Here is an 8,966-nt window from a genome sequence, read left to right as displayed (position 1 = left end):
CAGTCTCCAGATTAGGTCCACTGGTGAGCCTTCCCATTCTGGATTGTAGTTCATTTCAAATATAGTCAAGTTGACAACCAGGAATAGCCACTACAGTGCCCAAAGGGTGTGGTGATGGATGAATGAAGGGTGGGTGCCCTGGGCTCTTGGTCTTGCCTAACAATCCTGAGTCTGGTCCTAACTAGGACCAGAATGGTTCCCCTTCTGGGGGTGTCCCTGGCGTACAACTTCATAAGTGAAGGCCAGGCCTGCAGAACTACTCTGTGATGTCATATAGTGGCCAAGTACTGGTGCTGAAAGCCTAGAGGCAAAGCCACCACCAGCAACTCTGCCAAGAGCTTTGGTTGGCATCCATGAAGCTTGTTCTGCCATTTCTTATGTATTCAAGGCAGAGCAAGGAAGCCTTTCTTTCTTTGTTACCAATGCCTCAAAGTCTGCATGATAAATCAGTTCAAAGACACCAACTTAGAGGACATAAGGGCCCCCTATTATCACAGACCAAATACCATCAGTCTTACAGGATTTATTTTCTTGTTCACAATCCCTGGTTTGTCTCCTGTAGCAAGAACCATATGTCAAGCTCAAGGAACCTAGGCCAAGAGTCTTGGACAGCAGAGAAGTGGGACTTGATTAAAAAAAAACAACAAACACTTGATTTGGATTTGTGGTATAAATAAATGAAGGTAAGAGAAATGACAATTATCTAGAAAACAAGTGTGTGCATTCTGCTTGTCTTTGGAGCTAGCGAGTAGCCAGGGTTTGGCACCACTGTCTCGAAAGCATCAACCAGACATTCTTCTAAGTCGCCAGACAGGGAGTGGGCCTTCTTGGCCAGGTATCAGTGGGTGTGTGGCCTCCCTGAAACCGTGTGCATCATTGTGTGGGTTCCCCATACCACCGAGCATTGTTTTCCTACTAGGGATTCTAGGGATAACTGTGGATTCTGTGGGTAGACTATATGGAACCCACAGTTACCTTGAGAGAACCGTGAACTAAAACTGCCTGTGAACTTGTGCCCCAGGGAAGATAGTCCTCAGTTCTTGTTTCCTGAGAAGCAGCGCCCTTTGCTCCTACACTGCCATGATCTGTTGTCACCTGCCTCAAACACGGTTTCAGGGTTCTGTGGCACAACTCTGGAATTGATATATAGCATTTCAGAAATTGGCAGCAGTTTCTCTGTGACTCTTCTGTGGCTGCTTCACCCCACCCTGCTTGGCTCTACTTTCATATTTTCTGAGGTAGACATGAATACTCCTTTTCATTTGGTGTAGGTACCAATGAGATTTCAGCAAGACCTTCTCAGACACAGAGCACAAGGAAATTCAGAGTCCTCTTAACATTTAGAGTCCTTTTGAACTGAAGGAGCTTCTTTGCCCCCAGGAAAAGAATGTAGCAGTTCTGCAAGGAGCTGAGTGCGCTACATAATCCTGTTTTAACCTAAAGCATACCCCCTAGAGGTAAACAGGGGCTAGCTATCACAGAGACCTCAGAGACTCAGTGGTCTCCCAGCACTGGGGAGGTGTGCAGCAGCAGAATCGTAAGAAGTTAGCTGGCAACAGCACAAGTGCACACACACACACATACACACACACACTAGAAAAGGCAGGGAGAGAAGCCAAATTCAGAAGCCGGGAAATGGAGGTTCAAAGGAGCCCTCAGAGACTCTCTCCTCTTGCCTCTCCTGAACAGATGCCCTGAGGGTCCTTGGATGTAGGTAGGGCTCAGTGGAGAGGCAGCGAGGGTTGAAGGCTTCGCTCTACTGAAAGCCCAGATGCCCTGCCAAGCATCCTGCCTGTGCAGCTGCTTCACTTGGGATGAGAAGAGGAAACTGTGGCCGGTCAGAAAGCCTTAGGTCCGCACCGTTTCTGTGACACCCGCATGTATAGGAGAGCTCCAGGCACAGGGCCTTCCCTTCTCAGAAGGCAGACACCTGCGCTGCTCATCTCACTCCCTGAGGAAGTGATGGAAGGGAAGGATGAGGGATAACGCCTTGCCCCTGCCTCACCTCAACTTGCTTTTAAAACAATTTTTTTTGAGAATATTATCCATGAGTATTTTATTTACGTCATTAGTAACCCTCCATCTCCCTCCAACTACTCCTATGCATCTCTTGCTCCCAAGTCCATGACCTCTTCTTTAATTTCTTTATACACACACACACACACACACAAATACAACCTACTGAGTCCGCTTAGCGCTGCTCATATGTAGATGTGTTTAGAGCTGACCACTTGAGACTGAAAGACCTAACAAAGGGGATGCTTCTTCCTCTCTCAGCAGCTGCCCCCCCCACACACACATCCCCCCACCACTGGGACTTCTGAGCTTTCCCCCACATTCATTAGCATGTCAAGTGATGTCCTCATCATGCTGGTCTTGTTGAGGTCTCCACATTGTTGAGGTTCCACGGGTACAGTTTCCCTGTCATATATAGAAGACACTGCCTTACAGCAGATTTCCTGGTCCCTTGACTTTTACAGTCGTTCTGAACCCCTCTTCCACAATGTTCCGGAGCCTTAAGTAGACTCGTGGATCAGAGATGTATTAACCAGCCTTGGCCACCCCACGTTTAGTTGTTTGCAGTATTCTGGCCAGTTGTAGATTTCTATAGTGGTCTTCATCGACTGCAAAAGAACTTTTTTCTTTAACAGCGCCTTGTGGTCTCAGCTCTGGTTTGTGTGTTTGTTTGTTTTGAAGGGTACCAGTGGGAACCTTGGCACTAAGTGCTATCATCCCTTCCATTGGCAAATCCCAGCACGTATCAGAGCTCTGGAGCAAGCCAGTGAGACAAAAGCCAGAGCAGCCCGGCCTCCTCCACCCCTCGAGAAGGTGTGGCCAGTGCCACGAGGCTGCTTTTTCAAGAAAGCAGGAAATCTGTGTTTATAGGTGAAATGTTCTGTTTATAAAAGAGTAGCTATGTAGGACAAGCTTAGCCTGGGGCTACTGTCTGCTCCCCTTCCTCTGAGAAGGAAGCTCCCCCCGGAGAGGGCTGTACTACACAACCCCAGCCCCTGCGTCAAAGCACACTGCTAGTGCACCGGAATCATACAGGGCACAGCCGGTGCTGTCATGCAGAACAGCTGGTGCTAGGGAGTCCTGAGGCTGAGTAAGTTATTTCCTGAACTCCACAAAGCCACAGACACCCTGATCTAAGCAGTAACTTGAGTCTTTCCATTTCTGGTTTGGACCAAGTTATCGTTTCCTTACCAGCTGTTGGAGAAATGGCCTGTCTTTGCCTCCTATGGCCATGTTGGGATAATAGTAGCAGTCCTCAAGCACTTGGTGCTCCTCTGAACACAGGTGACCATAGCAGCTCAGCTATGGCATGAACATGGTATGGGGGTCGCTATGAATCCTTGGGAGTCCTATGACAGAGCCCTCTTGCATATGTCTGTGAAGTTCTAGAAGCACTCACTATTTTTATTCCCTCTAGTTCATTGCCTCCACTGAGATGAAGCTAGGGAATGAAAACACTGAGATGGCTCAGAGCCTCACCCAATGGCACAAGCCTGTTATCCCAGCACTGAGGAAAACTGAGGCTGGGTGAGTTCAAAGCCAGTCTGAACTAAATAGGGAGGCCCTATCTCTAAAAAGAAGAAAAGGAAGAGGAAGAGCAGGAAGAGAGAGGATCTCTTAAGACAACTCACTCTTAGGATTTACGTATAGAGGCCCCATCTCTCTATCTCTTCATGGGGCCTCCCTTGGTCCCACAAATTCTGTGCTTTTTTTTTTTTTCATTTATGGCAAGATAGAATTTTTTCCCCACTCCCTTCTCTACCTCCATTTATCCCTTTTCAGGAAATTAAGAGGAAAGCATAACAGCTATTAAAGTTTTTCCCTGACAATACATAAATATCAGAAAGATACTGCTTTGCTCCCGAGATGATTGGATGTGAACAGGCTGAGTCCAAATCCCCGTTCACCAATACACTCTGGGCATCCCTGATTAAATCCCTGGGCACTTGTCTCCCACATAGCCTTCAGGCTCATGGTATCTGCAATTGGTTGACATTGTTGTCTGAATCCACATCCATCCAAGTACATCAACAAAGCAGTCGCCTGTTTCTACATGATCCTTGTCAGACATATGCAATTTGGACTGAGCTAGTTGTACCTTTGATCCCAGGACCCAGGAAGCAGAGGCAGAAGGATCATGTCAAGGTTATCCTTAGTTATATAGGGAGTTTAAGGGCAGCCTGTGATATATGAGGCCCTGAAATAAAAGAATAAATAAGTAAATGTATAAAGAAATCTCTTTTTCAAAAAGAATAATACAAAATACAAGAAATACAATTCTTGAAAATACAAGAAGAAAAATATGAAGGAGGAGGATAGTGATACTATTAATAAAATATTAACTGTGGAAAGAACCATAATTAATAATTCACCATTGATATCATTGCATATTCCAGCTTTGCTTTTGAGCACAGAAATGCCATTCATGACTTTACTTTCTCAACTCTTTGATTAGCAAGCCAATTAACAATCGTTCACCTCTGCCACAGTCCCTAAAAGTCACTGTGTAAGGATTACTAGACATACCAGGTCTTGGCAGAGTATGTAGTTTATTCTTGTAATCACAGGACTTGAGAGCAGAAAAGAATTTTACCACTAACTGGAGGCCGACCTGGTCTATGCCAATCTAGCCAAGGCTACATAAGACACTATATCAAGTAAATAAATACAAAAAATTAACAACAATGCATTGTGTATTTAAAAACCAGCAAGAAAGCAGGCTTTAAGGATTCCCGAAAAAACGCTGTGGTCAGCATGAGAATTAATGTATGTTAGCTTGATTTTGCCATTCCACAATGATACTTTTAACCCATATTTCTTTCTTTTTTGAAGGGGGGAGATATTTTCTTTATTTACATGTCAAATGTTATCCCCTTTCCTGATTTCCCCTCTGAAAAACACCCTCCCCTATCCCCTTCCCCCTCTCCCTGCTCACCAACCCACCCACTTCTACTTTCTGGCCCTGGCATCCCCCCACACTGGGGAATAGAGCCTTCACAGGACCAAGGGCCTCTTCTTCCATTAATGTCCGACTAGGCCATCCTCAGCTACATATGCAGCTGGAGCCATGAGTCCCACCATGTGTGCTCTTTGGTTGGTGTTAACCCATATTTCAAAGTATCCTGTTGTACACAACAAATATGTACAATATTTGTTAATTTAAAAAATGAAATGCAAGCAAAATCTCAACAAAAATGCAAAAAGAGTTCAACAAAAAAGTTTGTGTTTGTACATGTATGTATATGTGTGTGTGTGTGTTTGTGTGCGCACGCGCGCATGCGTGCGTGCATGCGTGTGAGTGTATACAAAGTATAGATATAGATATTTAAGCTATGTGATGGAAATAGCAAATTCTCTTGAGCTTCAAGTAAAAAGACAAGAGGAAAGTGATTGAGGGCAGGAAAAATCAGGGATGCTTCTTGGAGGTGATATTTGTTCTAGAACTTGGGGAATGAGGACAGCCTATTGAATCTTCAGCAGAAGGAATAATTCTGCCCCTAAACTAAGATGGAAAGCAAAGGGAACCAATAAAACAACAGAAAAAAAAGTAGATAACTTAACCAAAAGATTAGGAGAGGTTTAAATTCAGCATCTATGAAAAATGATTTTATTATTATCTTAAAATTATGTGTAAATTTACATATTTATGTAGGTATATGCACGTGTATGCAGGCACCTGTGGGATTCAGAAGAGGGTGCCACATCTCCCAAAGCTAACGTTACAGATAGTTGTAAACTGTCCAGTGTGGGTGCTGGGAGCCAAACGTGGGTCTTCTGCAAGAGCAGTAAATGGTCTTAACCACTAACCCATCGCTCTAGCTCCTAAATTCAACACCTTTTAGAACTTAGCTCAAGCAAAACTGTTCTGCTGGTGGTGGTACCTGGCCTGGTGGCAAAGCACAAAGGAGCCAGAAGGATAAGCAATAGAAGACAACAGACTAAGCAACAGATATAAAGTGAATGTTTGTGTTCTTACTAGTGTTTTATACAAACATATGCACACATATGAAAGGTTATAAGTCCATTTTAGCAGTATGAACCCACTAAGATACTGTTATCTTGCTACAGTTTAATGGGAAACTCTCCTATCAAGCCTTTTGCTTGAAAACTTGGTCTGCAGTTGGTGGACCTACTTTGGTAGACTGTGATACCTTTGGAATACAGGACCTCCTTGGGTGATGGGACGAGAGCCTTGAAGGTAAAGTCTACTTCTGACTGCCGTCTGTTTCCTGCTCTAGCATCATGTAACAAGCTACATTGCCATTTTTCACTGCCCTGGACAGTTCCAGATCAAACTCACTAGGCCTCCTTGTATTTGAGCTTGTGGCAACACAGCACACCTGAAGAAAATGCTGTTCACTTCGTCGGAGCCAGGAAGATACAGAGATAGGAGGAGCCCAGACTAGAATATCCCCAGCAAAGGCACACTTAATGACATAACTTTCTTCTTCCAAGTCCTATCTCCTGAAAATCCTTTCACCTTTCCGTAGTAGGTGGGTCAAGCCATCTGAACACATGGATCACTGGAGAAAAATCCAAGAGTCAAACTGCGACTCACCCAACACAGTGGCTTTCTAAGCCAACTGCATAGGTATTCGGGGCAGTACCAAGCAATAACCAACTGCCCCTGAAACTCTTACGCATATTCATCCACACTTCTGAAAATGCAAAGAAGGAAAATCCACCTTACTGAAGAGATTCTAGAATCTTCCTCACAAAGACAGTTGTATTCAACTCAAAAGTGTCATTGGACACATTTGTTGACTGCTGTCTATTGATTTCTCTTTTCTTTTCTTTTCTTTTCTTTTCTTTTCTTTTCTTTTCTTTTCTTTTCTTTTCTTTTCTTTTCTTTTTTTTTCCAAGACAAGGTTTCTCTGTATTGCCCTGGCTGTCCTGGAACACACTTTGTAGACCAGGCTGGCCTCAAACTCATAAATCCGCCTGCCTCTGCCTCCCGAGTGCTGGGATTAAAGGCGTGTGTAACCTCCCCTGGCATGTTCAGTCGGGAAGGCGAAACCTCTCTCAGAGGAAGCTGTCTTGGGGCTCTATCTAGGTCATAGAGTCTGAGTGAGCCCAGCATCTCCAGCCTCTATTGATTTCTAAGCAGCCAAGTTTCCCACCAGGTCCTAGAAACAATGCCACCAGCAATGAGAATATTGGATACTTATGCCAATCAATCAAGTCGCCGTTGCAACAATGTCATTGTGCAGTTTGGTTGGTTAACGTTATAGCCACTGAACTCATAGGGAACCCAAGGTTTAGGGGCGTAATCTGAACTTGGTAGAACCTCTGTCTCCTCTCCAGAAAACTCTTTGGACTACTCCTAACAGAAAACTCATTTCAAAGGCAACCATTAAGTCCAAATATGCATTATAATGTTTGATATTTAAGCAAAGGGAAGAGGACAACCACACATGGCGTATTTCTTATCTTGCCTCATTACACAAGCAAATTAAAGTTCCCGACACAAAGACTAGTGAGCCCCATTTTTTGGTTTTGTTTTTCTTAATCCCACAATGGAGTTTCTGGTCTACTAATCACCTCACTAATCACGCTTTTCCTCTCCTGGAGTGTTCAGTCAGGAAGGCGAAACCTCTCTGAGGAAGCTGTCTTGGGGCTCTAGGTCATAGCGTCTGAGTGGGCCCCCGCATCTCTGCCTGCCCCTTAACCTCTTAAGGCTGGGCTCTATTCCATCCTGGTTCCTCTTCAGGAGGGCCTGCAGCTTGAGGAGGAAGGGAAGGCATGAGCAATTTCCTGCCTTATTTAATTCACTCAGAAAGGTACAGGCGGACGTACCCCAGGCTCCTCCACAGCCTCTTCCTCCTGCTTTGAAACACCCTAAAGATTTTTAAATAGAGGCTTTGCTCTTCAAAACTAACCCTTAGCGAAACAGGCCTTCTCTGTCTCCCTTTGTGCTGAAGAACAAGGCCAGAAGACAAAAGATCATCCAGGAGCTGAGGTCCCCTGTGTAGTGTGGTCAGAGCTACCTCACTCCCAGCAGTGCAGGCTCCAAGCCAGGGAATGGCCATGCCTGGCTGCTAAGAAGGGCTTTGATGGGCTAGGGTTTTGTGTGCGCCTCTGTTTCGTTCAGCAACTCCTTAGATGTATGTTATTTGTTTTGGTTCTCTTTTTAATTTTTGAAAAAGTCTGCTTACATACTTAGACTTCTAAGACCAAATTATTATTCTAGGAATGGGTCCTGAGGCCTTGCATGTGCTAGGCAGGTGCTCTGTCACTGAAACGTATCCCTGGCCTGATTTCATAGTTCTAGTTCAAAATGTAACAGGACAGGGATGGGCAGGTGACTGAGTAGGGCGAGGATCACTTGCTGCTCTTCCAGAGGACTGAAGTTCACCTGTGTCGGACATCTCACAATGGCTGCAGCTTAGCTCTGTGGGATCCATCACCTTCTTCTGGCTGCCATGACACCCGCATTCACATGCACATACGAGCACACACAGACATGCATATAGACTCATAATCAAAAATAATGAAATATTTAAAAATACAGTTAAAGGCAAAAACGACATTAAAATGAATATGTAAAGACACCTCACATCTGTGCCCTCACCTCCTCTCTCCTTCCCTCCCATACATATGATGGCTTTTATTAATTTCTTATGTATCTTTCCACTTCATTGTGGAAAAAGCTTTCTTCTTTTATTCCGGAACAAGCATTCTCATTGGGCTTGCTAATGCTCTCAAGACAGGTGAATACCCATTTTTGAAAGTGAAAGATTCTTAGTCTTTTGTATATAAATCACAAATATATATTATGCATACAGAACATAAACAGATGTTCATGGCATTAAAATTTCATGGCAAGGTAGGGACTAGGGGGGAAAATGTCTTAAGAGTCTTAGGAGAGTGGTAAGGCAGGAAGGTGAACAGTATTGGTACAGAAAGCAGCAGGCAGTGCACCCTCTTCAGCACTTTCGCTCTCACTTTAT

Source organism: Mus pahari, chromosome 15 (genome assembly GCF_900095145.1).
Source record: "Mus pahari chromosome 15, PAHARI_EIJ_v1.1, whole genome shotgun sequence".
NCBI classification, from domain to species: domain Eukaryota; kingdom Metazoa; phylum Chordata; class Mammalia; order Rodentia; family Muridae; genus Mus; species Mus pahari.
The sequence above is the reverse complement of the archived record's forward strand: the minus strand, read 5'-3'. Positions refer to the sequence as shown.